General features: G+C 36.8%; 1 protein-coding gene across 1 annotated transcript in view; it reads right to left on the bottom strand.

Annotated features, from left to right (window-relative positions):
• The window catches only part of IQCM (IQ motif containing M), a 167,736-nt gene extending 153,450 nt beyond the window's left edge, over nt 1–14,286 (bottom strand). Inside the window, exon 1 of the mRNA XM_052690229.1 lies at nt 14,243–14,286. The gene's annotated coding sequence lies outside the window, so the exon portion shown is untranslated. The remainder of the gene's footprint in view (nt 1–14,242) is intronic.
• Between the last annotated feature and the right edge of the window lie 457 nt (nt 14,287–14,743).

Here is a 14,743-nt window from a genome sequence, read left to right as displayed (position 1 = left end):
TCTGGTAGCAGCCTTACACAGGCTGTCACTGCAATTCTCTGATGTAGGAGGGAGACAAGTATGTGAGGCAGCACAGACTGGCAGCACAGGCTATACACAAAGTGGTTGCCAAGAAGTGCAGAGCAGAACTGTGCCATTCAGCCAAACATGGAGCCTAAGGAAGCCTAGCAGCGATAAATAGCGACACCAGGTGGGAAAAAAGGCAGAAGAAAAACAGCTTTCCAAGCAAATCCTACCCAAATTTTGATTTGTCCTCTACATAGAGTGACTCTCTGAGGAGCATGCATCTTAGTTACCAACTCTTCATCTCTTATTAGGAACGAACACCTACATTTGCACATTTGTCCCATTCAGCAACCACAATGCTTAAAGATGCTGACACCTGAATCAGAAAATTGTAATGACAAAACGATTATGTAGATTTACCAGAATAGGAGAGAAATCTCCCCTTGCTTTCCTACTTTACTTATGGGCTTCAGTAAAATAGTTTAACTAGAGCAAAACCTCAGAGATTGCAGGAATTCAACCTTAAATCACAGCTTCACCACTCTGACACGTGTTCTGTTCTGTACTGTGTCGTGTTCTTGTTAGTCCATATCCCGCTGTATAGCATCTGTGTGTTTCTCCACCTTAATGTCACCAAATGCTAGTTTACACAGAAGGGATTACTGAGGTTCTAGTTAGCTATGTCCTGTACAAACACAAATTAACAGCTTACAGAATTTATTTTGCAGGCTCCAACATCTGAGAATATAAAAACTGTCAGGTTATTGTCTCTTGTATAATAGTATATACTTAGGGAAGAGTTTAAGAACAAACAGAGTTATAAGAACTCGATGCTCCTCCAGCTTCCAGCAGCCTGTAGCTTGGGGAATTACCTAAGTTCCTCACATGACTTTGAACCTATGCAGCATCTTAGCATCTGTAACCTTCTATGGCACTGAACTTAAGAGTTGACGAATGCCATGCAAAAACTTCTCTCCTTTTTCTTGTTTTGAAATTCATGATTTGTTTTTATGGCCTTTACAGACTGGGAAAGAGAAAGATGAATTGGACCACACCTATATTCTAAATATTTATCATTTTATAGATCCAATTACATCCCTCCAATCTGCCAACTCTCACAGACTGAAGAATCATTATATCTGTAGCCACTTCTCACAAGGATGTCATTCTGCAACTTCAATCTTCCTTGCTACTGTTTCTGCTCTCAATTTCTTATAACACAAATGTTGTAGTATTTACTTTATTCTCTGTTCTATCTTTCCTAACACCCATCTGCTTTTTCTATCACCACAGATCTGACATTTCCATAGAAATGCTCCTAACTACAGCGTATCTTTCTTACAGCATTACTTTCCTGGTCCATCACATACTCTCTTCCTCAGATTGCTTACACTGAATAGTAGGGTCCTTACAGAAGATTTCAGTGGAATTTGCCTGGTGAAAATCCCACAGTTGAGATAACTGAGTATTTGTTCCTACTTTCTGATTTCTGTCTTTTCAGCTTTAGTTAGGATATTTTGGCTTCTTTGAGCAGGGGGGAGGAGGGAGGAAAGAAGGGGATTTGAGGGCCTTTTAAAGTCAGAATGAATTACATCACCTTTATCAAGTACACAAGAGTCATTCCTTCAGGGAACTACAGCAAAACAGGGAGACATAACTCCCTTGCAGAAGCTGCACTGTCTCTTCCTGACCACATTTATCTACAGCTTTGCTTCCCCATGGAGACATTAGACTTACCAGTCAGGAATTTTCCACATCTTGTCCAAAGTCCTTTCAAAAACTGGTGACATATTTGCTACCCTCTACGGTACCGAGGCATTCTTAAGTGACAGCTTGTATAACACAAGCAATGGCTCGACAATTTCTAAATACAACTTCAACTGTTCATTCATCTCTCTTTCTCACATCACCTTTTTCAAAATGTCACAGTAAGCTTCACTTTGCATCTCTCTAAGGAATAGACCAAATTTGTATTACCAACAATTTCATTTTAAGAGCATCCAATTTGTTTCTGGGTTTGTTTTTATTTGGTTTGGAGTAAGATCTCCAACATGAAGTATTTGGTAACACAAGTTTGTCCTGTGTAAAGTAGTGGATTACAAAGGAAAAACCACTAGGAACAATCAGATGTGATCAGCTATAAATTGCAGGTCTCTACTGATTTTAATTGTAGTTTAGGTTTGGTTAAGAAAATTTGAGAGAGGAAGAAGGGAAAGTTGTCATTGGTGTAACTCCTACTCGTGCTGAGGCATTAAACTCTGATCCTGTGCACATGAAGGACCCTCTCCTTTCACTAATTCTCAGCTTTGTGTATAATATAAACAAAAATGAAAAAAGATTTGTTCACACACATACACCTATTACAAGACAGCACACAGAACCAACAGATTTACTGTTACGCAACATAAGTATCAATCAGATCACTGTTAGACTAGTTTAAATGATTTGGCTCGTGTATGGTATCATGAAGTAATACCTATTGAGTAACTCAATTACCTTAATGCCAAAATATATATATATATTTAAAAACAGGAATTTTCAAGACCTTACAGAACACAGACAAAAATCAGTCGTAATGACCTTTTAGATTATTCCGTAGCATAGCTTTATTTGAAATATGTTTAATATTTTGAAGTCAAACTTTGAAGTACAATAGAAAACAATAATTATTAAGTTAATGCTATATTTAAAGTGACCCAATTCATTTCACTAGGCTATCTCCAAGAAATCAGTGCAAGAAATGCTTCCTATTAAAGTTCCACAGTTCTTTCGCAGTAGATTTAGGACCCAGTGCAGTGGAAATGTGCCAGAAATCTGTTCTTCAGTGTTCTTAAAGACAATACAGCAGCTCAAAAGAATTTAGATATATAAGCTGTTATGTATCCCAGCCAAATGTTAAGTTAAATAACTATCTTCTGCTAATAATCCAGAGCAGTTCCAGCAAGAACTTGTTCTTGGGACGCATGCACAGTGGAACACACTGATCACAGCCTGCACCACAGCAAATGGCTGTGATCCACATTTGGTATGAGTACATGCAGATGTTGATATCTGTGTAGCTCATGAACTTCTTGTATGTTTTACTCCCTTACGTAATCTTTACCAACTAACCTGTCTCTAGAGTGCCTTATTGTAGCAGTCTGACCCACACAGCTTTTCTAGCTAAGTGTTTTCAGATTTCCTCTCCCCAGGCATCTTCCAGGGAGTCTATTTGTCCAAGATATAACTTATGCTGCCAGTACAAAACCAGCAATAGTATCCTGAAGAAAGGAAAAGATAACTACGCTGCATTGCAAAGACAGGAAAATTCATATTTAACAGGTTTAAGAAAGCTGTTTCCTTCTTTACAGTAAAGCACCCTACTTCAAAATTACCTTCTATAGAATGTATCAGTTATCAAACTAGTTTAATACATTTACTAGAGTATAAATACTGCACAAGGACACTTTAAATGATAAGGAATTTTATTAACCCAGTCTATTAATATAACTTCATTATGTAAAGAATTTCCTGTAGAGAGATTTTAATCAATAAGTATAATAGAAAGTTATATCCTAGTCTTAAATGATCACTATATAAAATCTGTTTCTATGAATATATGAGAACTGAAAAAGTTGTAGAGCCACATTTTTTCATACTCATTCAAATCTATTTTTTCTTTAAGGCAAATATTAAAATTATTTTTTATGATTCACAAGTGAGAATGGACAAAGATTATCCTAGGACACTCCACAAATTAATCACTTCTTTCAGATTCAGCATGTAACTTCAAAGTTTAGGATCTGAGAGATATCTCCCTTAACTTGAACTTCCACCATTGGATGATCCCAATCTGTTCTATACTCCAGCCATCTCTTTCCAGCCTTCCGCTCATCGGTATTTCATGGCCTAAGACAACAGCAACACAAGCCTTTTCGTAATTTGTCAGTTTTTGAGGTCATGTTCCTTTGCGTAGGGATGTTAGGAACATAAACAGAACCTCTTTATAAAGGTCTCCTTACGGTAAAGTCTCCCATAGGCCCATCTCTCATGTCCTTTGTCCGCCGACAACAGCTGAAAGCAGGCTTGTGGCCCTCCAGTAGCTACTTAATATATAATCAAATACCCTATCCTGGCATACATCTAACTACCTCCTTTTGCCTGTGAACTGCCAGATACAAAAAAAAAAAAAAAAAAAACAACAAAGCTGACGTATCCTGACATTTTACAGGGCAGAGATGCTACAGTACTTTCCTTTAAAATAGTAAATTCATACCAACAGTATCCTATTTAATTAGAAGTTTTGTGAAATGAAACTCAAAGAAGCCTAAGCTCAAGCATGTTCATTTGAATAGAATTTGCAGGGGTAGATTTTCATCAATTCTGTTAATTTATATGCAAGTTATATCACTCTTCACACATAAAAAGCAAACCTTCCAAGTTGCCATTTGTTATCTTTGAGTTTCCTAAACTCTAAAACTTAAACCTTCTCAATCCAAGAGCGCAAAATCCTCTCAGACAGCAAAAAGGCAGTTAGATGTTAAGAAAAATCCAGTAAAGAGGTTCGAATGCAGTATGAGAACTTCTCCAATGCAAACATAAATGCTAAATTGATCTTGAGACTCTTACTATTCTCTGTTTTGCAATAAGCCACACTACTAATGCTGCTCCTTATGTTGCCCTCAAGCATACCAGCTTCCAAGAGAGACTTACCGAATTGCTGACTCACATGCTCCAGATAGCCCATTGCCTTTCAGGTTTGCATTGCCTTAGTCCCTCTATTCTACGTTTCATATGAACATGTCCATTAAACTGATATGACAAATTCAAAGCTTTCCTATGCAAAACCAACCACACCTCATCTATCATCACACAGGCCTGACTCACCTCACACCTTGATGCTGACTGATACAGCAGTCTGGACAGAGAATATCCCTGTGGAATTCTAAGATCTGAACTGTTTGGAGACAAACCTCATGAGCAATCTCAGATCTTCCAGCCAGTCACTATGTTTTTCCTGTGGCTAGAAGGAACTTAATTCTTGGTGAACTGACCATTCCTCTATCTGGAACCATCAGAAAAGAGAAAAAAGAGCAGGAGAGGAAGTAGAAAAGCAGGACAAAGGAGGGAGGGAAGAAAATATGGAAGAATTAGAATATGAGAGGCAGATTCACACAAAGAAGTTTAACAGTTGCTCTGTTAATTCAATCAAAGTTAACTCATAACTCCTGTTAGGTTTTAGGATTAGCTGGGGACAAACCGTTCCCAACTCCATTATTTATCACAACACAGACAGTTCATCTGAAGGAAAAACTAATTCTCATCACAGACTGGGAGTCTTGATCTGAAGAGCACCTATTATACCTCAGACAAAGCATAAACTGCTCTTATACGTGATAAAATACGTGAAGAGAAGCATGGTAGGTTCACCTTTATGAAGGTGAACACTCACTGCAGAGTAACAGTCCATTTGCCATGTTAATACTACCTATGTTTCAATTGCATACAAGGATGCTAAAGCTCTATCAGGCTTTGTATCAGGCTATGTAAAGCTTACTTAGTTTAACACCTGCTGCAAAAAGCAGCAAGATATTATTACAAATGGTAAACACATTGGGATGCATTCCAAGGAAAAACAAAGTCGTGATTAATAGACTAATTGTGGTATGTCTAGTCAAGAATTAGCATCTCCCCATTTCACTTGAGTTTTAAACACAGAACACTGATTTTTATTAACCTCTATTCAGCCTGATTAAAGTAACTTTTCCTCAGAGAGTTTGCCATTTAGAATTATTGACTCCTATTGCCTTGTCAAAAATTATGATTTCCTTAACTTCTCATTTAATTTACACAAAAGAATGAAACGAAATGTTTTCTGAATATTCCTTTTTCAAGCAGAGATATAATCAGCTGTATAGATACATTTCTGGAAAAGAATGAAAGGAATTAGAAACAATCAGGGACTAATTGTGCCTCTAGGAGTAAAAGAAAATGGAGTACTGGAAGCAATAGAACACAAATACACAGAGTGCATTACAGCAGCAAAGAGAAAGGCTGCCAACACAGAATAAATTAGAGCCATCAAATCAAAGGAAATTGAAAGGGTTTTAACAAATCATGAAAAGAATGAAACTGAAGACAACACAGGACTTCTAATAAATGAGGAGACCACTGAAATAAATGAGGCGCATCTAATGGCTGAGATACCACATTGCTTTATAAAAATCTCTTCTGTGAGGCAAGTCATCAAGTGCCAGAGAAATTTAATGCATTGTACTGACTGTAGGTGAGAGGACTTCTAAAAGCAACCTTATGTAATTAAAACTATAAAACTAAAACTATAGGAGAAATAAAAAGTAAATAATACCAGAAGTTAATTTGTTTTGTCAAAATGGTGATTATTATCAGTAAATCCAGCTCCAGTTACTAACTGAACAATGGAACTGAATCATCCCCTATATAGGAGGTAAAGTAAGCTGTCAACTAGAAACATCACAGATATAGACGACTGGATATAGCTTATAATCACTCTGAACATAGCTTTTGAAAAAGTGAAGGTAAATCAGGAAGAGGAACTTCTGAAAGTTACGGAATGAAATACTTCGGGCTCTCAGCTTGTTTGTGCATTATAATATTGCGTGAAGCTGCTGTAAATCAGCAGTCTAGACAAGAGAAAACAAAAGATTAATTGCAATGTTCATAAGGGATTTGCCAGGCTGTTTCACCTTTCAAAAGACAATCAATGAAAAGTAAGAAAAGAATATTGATAAAAATTTCTGCTTATTGAGCTGAGAACATCTATCAGGAAATGCAAGTATTAAATCTACACTTAAATGCTTGCTTTACTATAGGAAGCATTATAGGAAGCATTAACCTGACATTCGTGACAATCATGACTTATTCTGCCCACCTTGCATTTTATGAGTTGCCAAGTAAAACAAACAAACAAACAAACAAACAATTGAAACTACCAGAAGAATATTAATTAGGAAGTGTTGGTAATAACAGAAAGAACAAGAATAGCAAGGCAGAAGACAAACAGCACAAAGGCGAGAAAAAAAAAAAATCCAGATCAGAAATTTCAAGTGTCTTCCAGAAATCTGATTTGTCACAGATGAACTGTTGCTGAGCATAACTTAAAGGCTAGTAGAAGATACTAACAGTGTTCCTATCAACACTTCTAGTATCCTTTAACCTGACTTCACTATTTAAAAATCCCTCAGATCTGATCCAGGTGTTCTAGGCCTAGTAATGATAGTGTTTCAGTTGGTAAGCCTGCCCGAGGTTTCTACAGTAGATTGGCAGAGCAAAGAGTGAAATGCAGGTAAGGCAGCAGCAGCAAGTATAACTAGATCTTGTCACTGATTCACGTACACATTATTATCTGAGTCAAATTACATTCTGTGCATTTCCTCACATGTGCAATGAGACAGAGGTATAGTAATACAAGAAAGGCTTTCAGAGATTGTTTGAGAATTGGTACATGTAGAAGACTTTTTGAACGCTGTCTTAACAGTAATATATAGACCTGAAGACCTGTAACCATTTGCCCAGTCTGAAACACAAACTCTGTTTCCAGTACGGGGATTCTTGTTTGGACTTAGCCGCCTGTTTAACTGTTGTCATTAGGACACTACTCAAGTCTCTTCAATTATTCACCAGTGTTCAGGGAGAATATGGAAATCGACACAGTTCAAATATTACCCTTTTGTTTTAGTTTATATAAATTACACCGTAAGATTCTATTTCTTCTCTCCCTAATGTGATTAGTTTCAGGAACCAAACAAAAAACAGTAGCTTTCAGACCTTCCGCAGTCACGAACACAGCACCTCCCCTAAGCAGCAACACAGGAAAAATAACAGTGCATTTCAACTTCAGAATAGCAGGAACACAAGCAAAGGTGAACATGACCTATTTACTCCATGAAAATTATATTACTTCACTCATAATCCCCATTAATACTGACAAAAAAAATCAAAGACCTCTTTTCCTCCACAGCTCCAATAATATGAGGAAAAACAACATTTTTACCTTAGTATCTAAGTAAACCACTCCTGAATGATGCTTTTATTTTACTGAGAAATCAAAATATTTTGCAGGTATTTATGCAAAATTTCCCTCTGCTTTACAGAAAGAGCGTGTGAAATAAACCTCTTGTGACTTGTTTAGCAGCTTTACATTAGAGGAACATCAGGACCAATACATGGCTGTGTAATTCTTCACTGTGTGATCTTAACCAAGCAGGGTCTAACTCCAAAGCAGCTCTTTCTTTGAGCAAAAGACTGGAGCAAATACCTTCCAAATGTTTCTTCCAACCTTCTGTGATTGTGATATGCTTCATCTCTCTCAGCTTTCTAACCTGAGCACACAAATCATCACACACATTTCTAACCCCAGACACACTATATTGCTAGGCTCTGCACAAAGTCAGCAGCTAAAAAGTTAATTTCATAGGACATAGGATTTTAAATAGCAAAATCTAGCCCCGCACATTTAAGGAAAACATCATCGATGGAACAACTGAAAACTACTACAGTTTTTAAAGAAGACATTAACATATTGCCATCCTCCACAGTGCAGAACATGCAATTTTTCTCAATTAGAAGAACCCACTGAATTCACTACACGTAAATAAGGGAACCCTATTTGCAGAAAAGGAAGTTCTTCAACAATAAGGATAGAATACCTAAGTTTAAAACCTAGCTTTCCCAGAAAAATTCTAAACTTCTCCACAAGCTCTGAAAGGAGGAGATCTACCCAAGCTGCAATTTTGTTTGGATATCAGCCAGCATCCAGGCAAAGAGGCTTGTTTACACTCCTCTGAGAAAACAACTTGAAAGCACAGAAAATTTTAGTTGAGAAGCAGGACAGAACGGAACTATTTTAAAAAGACAAATGAGGTTGTACCACTTGTCTTGATTAAATGATTTGAATACATTTATAGGCAACCAGCAATGACATGAAAATTCAAGAATGAATTGACATGTAATTCAACTAAAACTTAACAAATCAGTACACAGGGTGGCTGATACTAGTGACTTTATGATAGAACATCACGTTAAATGGTTTTTGTTCCAGCTGTAAATTCACGATTTTTTTTCAAAGCCAGCCTCAACCAGTTACCTAACAAGTATTTAATATACATATATTTTCTAATTCAGCTCTGTTTTTATAATATCTCATTTTCCTTTTCACAAGGACAACATATCTGAAGAGTCTAAAACTGTCTGGGGTTTTGCTGATTATGCTTAGCATCAGCATTGTTTTACTGCTGCTTTCTCTGCAACATTTGCAAGAGGTACTCAAATCACTGCAACTGTAGATTTTTATTGTTTCAGTTGCCCTACCTTCATCCACTTCCAAACACTTTATAAAACTTAACGTAAACTGTCATTTCTAGCTGCTCACCACAGTACATTTCCTAGGAAGTAAATACTTGCTTCTCAAGATCTTTGGGGTCTTGGCTTTCTTTAACCTAATCATGACAAGATGGAGGAGCAGCAAAGCAAAAGATAGCCTACTTGGACATAATAGCAGCAGGAGAAAAAAAGAAGGAAAAGTATCTGCCTACCTTAGAAATGCCAGCGTGGTACTCGGGTAGGCAGAGGTCTCCAGACAAGACACTCATATCCACTGCCAATGCTTCAGTGAGGTCTGGCAAGGGGTACACCCTGGCTCTACCCCTTCTGCTCGCTCAGGTACATTGCATGCACCTGAGCTCCCCTGGGTTGGCCCTGCCTCCCCACCAGGTGCTCAATCACTGGTTCAAGACATGACCTAATTATTTTCCAGGCACTGCTATTTTAGTAGTGCTTGCTTCTTTCCTTCTATTTTCTCTTAGGGGTTCTAAAAGTTGCTTATTCACAAAACCTCACCACAAAACCCACTCCTGATAAAATTAAAAAGAAGTTTAAAATCTGTGGAGTAATTCTCCATTTAGAGCTGAAAATGAATTGTAGGTCATCATGCCTTTTACCTATGATCTTGCAAACCAGAGTGCATTTGACTAAGCAGTTACCATCACCTACCATTTCCTGTCTGTAACATATTCCCACCCCTTAGCAATCCAGACAAGAAAATCCCCATACGATTCCAGTGTCACAGTTTGGAGCCTGCTGCTGTTGATAAATTCACCAGCAAAGACAATGGCTCAGCTAGTACCTTCCGGACAGAGCAGAGGAAGCTAGGAAGCCAACAGGGGAGGTAACTTTCTCCAGAGACATGGGGAAGTAGAAGCTTAAGTTGACAGAGGTAGAACTGATACAAATGCTCTGGAAGATACATTCTAGGCAGAAAACATGTTCCTTTGCTTAAAATAAGCAACAAGAGGAAGAAGAAATCATTCTTCCTAACATGACAAAAGCACATAATCAACTAATGAACTAACACACACTGCATCCACTAGTCTCAGAAATTAAGTTCTGTTCACATGTGTTCCTTGAATGTAGCAATACTAAAATTTAGTTCATGCAAGCATTATTTTGGAAATTTTTACATTTATTAAATAAATACATTTAGAAATTTTCACATGATTTTATAAAGTTTTACGTTTATTAAATAAATAACTCAGAACCCTCCACATTCTCAGATTATCCACAAGATGGCAGTGCTTGCATCATACGGAGTAATCTGACCTAAATGACTGTCAGTACAACCTGCCTTTTCCCAACTCCGTACGCAGCTCTCAGATGGCACATTCCTCATATCCAGGCAAAATCCTCGCCATTATTCAACTGGCTCAGCATTATTTAACATGTTGTAGTATTGCATTTTATGGACTAATAGTCAGGTGACAGCAAGCTCGGAGAAACTATTGCAGTTTTGACTCCTCTGTGAGCGTACCAGCCCCTGAATCTAACTACAAAACATGTAAAGAATTACAGACTTCAGCTCTGTGCGAAAAGTAATGCAAGGGCTGCTAAATGGGTTTGTTTATCTCCTCCAGACAGCTGGCCAGGTCTCCAAGAACCACCCAACATCTCAGCCTAAAATGGGGATGAACTGTAATAATAAAGTTATCACCCTGTATATGCCTATGTAGCAAAATAAAGTCACAGTTGTGCAGGTGCTACAATGCACGTACTAGTTTTATATAGCTATTACAGTGAACAGCAGTAATGAATACAAAATAGTACACGCTTTGAACTTAAGTATGAACTCCTTACACATCTTTAGATTCTATTAATCTTGCTCATGTCACTCATGTTAATATTAAACATATACAGAACTCGTGCACAGCCTACAGCTGTATTCGCACTTAGCTGCACAGATTTTCAATATTCATTAAATTATGCTTTATGTTTTACTAAAAAGCAAGGAACTATCATTGGTACACATATGAGAGCAAAACAAGAAGAATATTTCCGCTATTGTGAAACTATCACTACTCTGTAGATAGATAGGTAACAGAAAATGAAATCTAATGCTAGCATTTTCAGCCCTAACTTTTCAAAAATCTCCCTTTGAAAAAATGTATCAATCAAGCAAGAACCAGAACATCACCTTTTATCTGCAAAAGTTTTCATGTAAGATATATCCTACAACCACACAGCAGTATCTCATTATCCTGGCTTTATCCACACCATATTCTTAAAATAGACATTTAAAGGCCAAACAACATTACCTACAATTTAGGAGGTTAATAAGTCTCTGAGAATTTCCTGTTCTACAGCAGATGAGTATCACAGAAATAAAAATTCTATCTATGCGTCCACAGCACAATTCTTTCTTGCTATTCAAAACAACACAAGCAAGTCAGCATGCTATATAATAGTTCAATTTGAAATATATATGATAAATTCAAACTAGAAATATTTTCATAATACGGTAACAGCAGATTCTCATGATTAATTTGTTAGTAAGAGACTAGACAACAGAACAGAAAACCAGATGGAATATCCTTCAACATATGTAGATTTTTTACACCGATTGAATATATGCCATATCCTAGCTAGTACAAACCTAGCTCACATTAATCCATAAATCTGCATATGAAAGGCTAAAACAATGAAATAGAGCAGTTACTGATTTGCATTTGGACATTGAATGAACTTGTATGCTTATACTCTTTTCACCCCTATATGTCTTGGTAAATTAGAACTCCTCTTATGTAAGAGCAGAATTACAACCAGCACAATTTAAACTACTTTGGCATATGTCCTTGTTAAGCAGTTTAATAGCTTAATCTTCTGTTATCTGCTCTGGCTAACTACTAGTTTCCAGGTGTTACTATTTTCTGTTCTATAAGGTAGTATGCATGCTGAAATTGTATCTCTTTTTATTTATTTTTTTTCTGTAAGAATTATCCTTCCTAGAATTTCTCTACACACGATCTAAAACTAACCCTGGCATCTGACCTTTCTACATTTAAAAAAAAAAAAACACCTCAGAATTGTTACTTTTTTCCCCAGACCTCAGTAAATACACTGAAGACTACAACAGCTCAAGGTTACTTCATGCCTGTAGTCAAGCTTGCTCTTATGTCAGCAGCTTGCTTCTCCTGCCCTTCAGCTAGGAATTTAATAGAATTATTCCTGATCGATTCACAGCTGACCTTGAAATCATTTAGTTCAAGACTTTGGCTTCTCAAAACTAATAGTTCATATTATTTCTTACTCCTTCTAAAGCAGCATAGATCATTACCACTTCCAGAAGAAATGTCATTATCTTTGCAGCAAATTTTTCACTGTCTAGCCCATTTACACTACAAGAACTTAAAAAAAAATTACCAGATTTTCCTCAGTTATCTCTCATGATTTCTTGATTTAATTGCTAAACCAAACTCTTCTCATCTGTGTCAGAATGAGTGAAACTAAAGACAATGGTAAACTGTCAACATTTAAACCCTAAAGGAACATCTATTGAATCACTAAGGCCAAAAGTTCAGTTTGGCATAACACTGTTGGTAAGCTTTGTCTATGCTGGCTTCAACATTTGCAAGATGTGATTCTGCTCCACTGTAAATGGCTTTGCTGGTAGCATACATTTAGATACATGAATTTGTTGTGAATGATGCAAAGAACGCGAAGGTGTACAAGCTGAAGTATCACAGGTACAGAAAAACCATGTAAAAATTGTAGGCATATTTCACAGAACGATATCTGGTTTCCTTCTAGAAATGAAGGCAAGATTCTTATAAAATGAAAGCCAACTATCTTATTTTCTGTACAGGAACTGCTGTCACCATCCAGACTTCAGAACAGACATAATACATTTAACTGAAACTTCTGTACTACTTCTTGCAACTTAAAATAGCAACACGACATTCTCCCATATATCTGACAGCACACACAATAACATCTACACCATAACTACCAGAGCAGTCGCATAAACTTCGACATTCAGGAGTGGGTTTGGCCTCTCAGCTCCAAAATAACACTTCTCTTTAGATGCAGAAGTTCTCTAACAAAGGCTGCAAGGGCTCTAAGCTGAAACCAGTCTCCAGTAAGGTACACATAAGCATATGTTAAGATGAAAAGTGTGGAATCACTATTCTATGAAGATACCACTCACTCAGTCTCCCTCCATAACCATCAAGGTGATAAAAATAATGCTAGAAGGTTATCGTCAATGATTTTCTCAACCCTTCTTGCTTGTTTCCATTACTGTATTATTAGAGTGGAAGTCATGCTTAACCAGTTATGGCACTGTGACCCGGAACTTCTGCAACTAAGCAAGAAAGGTAAGGCCCATACAGAGACTTCCAAACTGACAAGCGCACATATGCCATCATGCTAGCCCTAAACATAAGAACACATACTAGCAAGTGATTTGCTTCCTCTCAATCAATAACTACAGCTTCATTCATCATAATAATTTATTTTACACTCAACCATTGTGTGCTTGGAAGGACGATCCTTCATCCTTTTTTTTTTTTTTCTCCCCCTAAACGATGTACCCCACCTGCTACTCCCAACTACATTTGCCTTTCTCACAGCTGTATCTTGTTAGCAGCTCAGAGAATACTCCTAATCAACAGTTTATTCCACTTTCTTCATTTTTGTTACTTTCAAATGATGCATTCACATTTTGAAGTAAAATATAATTACTAAATATATGACTTCATAATTCTACATTTTCTCCCATTTCTCCAACCTTCAAGGTATTCAAGGCATCATCGTTATTTGCATTGATTATGTCTTTGAAAACCCTCAAGAGTTAAAAATTTCTCTGGAGAATGAACCTGAGAAGTATAATTCCTAATTCTATTAGGTATTAAAATACATAGATTCAATAAAGGCTGGTTTTTTTACTCACTCTGTTGTTCTTGATGTCAGTTCCTCATTACACCTCTGTCTCCTACAAGAAAGAAAGATGTTTTTACTCCTTGTACCACCAGGCAAAAAAGCTTACAGCCCTTTTTCCTGCCACTCCAGTCTTAAATTTGATTAAAATAATTAACTTCAGATTGATGCTTTTTTTTTTATTATTACTATTATTTTTCCAAATGGCACTAATTGCTTCTCTTCTGAACATGAAAGAGGTTGCGAGCTTAAAAGCCCACCCTTTGTAACAGATTTGGCAACTGTTGCAAAATAGATATTTTTCCATGTTGGTTTCCTCCTCTAGTTTCCACAACAGATCAGATAAAGGTGAGTAACAAGCTTCAGACTTCTTCACTGAAGTAGCTACCCCAGCTCACTTAATGTCTCATTTTTAAGTATACTGATAATTCATTACAACAAATAAGTGTTAATATCTTCAAAAAACTTATCCGAATCCTCGTTATTCATAATTTGTTCTCTGACATAACATATT

This window comes from Tympanuchus pallidicinctus, unplaced genomic scaffold (assembly GCF_026119805.1).
Source record: "Tympanuchus pallidicinctus isolate F22 unplaced genomic scaffold, pur_lepc_1.0 scaffold26, whole genome shotgun sequence".
NCBI lineage: Eukaryota > Metazoa > Chordata > Aves > Galliformes > Phasianidae > Tympanuchus > Tympanuchus pallidicinctus.
This window is presented reverse-complemented; position numbering and strand designations above follow the sequence as displayed.